Genomic DNA, 624 nt, shown 5'->3' with positions numbered 1-624 from the left:
TATATATATATATATATATATATATATATATCCTTGTTTCTGTACATAAATATATGCTGAAGCAAATACCTTACATGTACACACACATGCACACACATGCGCATATACACATGCACCCCTTTGTTTCTGAATCTTACCCAATTGTTTGCACTTACACCTGTACATGTATACACAGCTGTTCATATCTACCCCAGTTACCTGTGTACTATATGCATGCATACACCTACTCTTACGTACAGGAGGCCTGTGTGTGTATGCATATCTGTGTGTGTGTGTATATATGTATATATATATATACAAATGATGGCAGGGAAAACAGAATTTAAATGATGCCAGTGTGCACACACACACACACACACATATGTATGTCTACGTGTATAAACATAAATATATACATGTCTATAGACATACATATGTTTTGTTGAAAAAAATCCAAACCCTATTCATTTCTGGCATTTATTCTGTTGATTTTATTTTAATGAACAGCTGCCCCCACGGATATCTTTATGGTTTCAACAACTAGGCAGTAACACTTAATCCTGCGGTGTCAACAGCACTAAAATAAGTGTTGTTTGGGAACTAACATACCAAAGAAACTACAACTTTCAAACACATTCTATATAT

The 624-nt window shown here is 34.1% G+C and overlaps 1 protein-coding gene and 1 long non-coding RNA gene across 4 annotated transcripts in view; one reads left to right on the top strand and one right to left on the bottom strand.

Moving 5' to 3' along the window:
• The window catches only part of LOC106883264 (sarcoplasmic reticulum histidine-rich calcium-binding protein), a 196,659-nt gene that overhangs the window by 35,961 nt on the left and 160,074 nt on the right, over positions 1-624 (bottom strand). The window lies entirely within an intron of this gene.
• The window catches only part of LOC128247055 (uncharacterized), a 53,207-nt gene that overhangs the window by 48,883 nt on the left and 3,700 nt on the right, over positions 1-624 (top strand). The window lies entirely within an intron of this gene.

This window comes from Octopus bimaculoides, chromosome 2, assembly GCF_001194135.2.
Source record: "Octopus bimaculoides isolate UCB-OBI-ISO-001 chromosome 2, ASM119413v2, whole genome shotgun sequence".
NCBI classification, from domain to species: domain Eukaryota; kingdom Metazoa; phylum Mollusca; class Cephalopoda; order Octopoda; family Octopodidae; genus Octopus; species Octopus bimaculoides.
The sequence above is the reverse complement of the archived record's forward strand: the minus strand, read 5'-3'. Positions and strand labels throughout refer to the sequence as shown.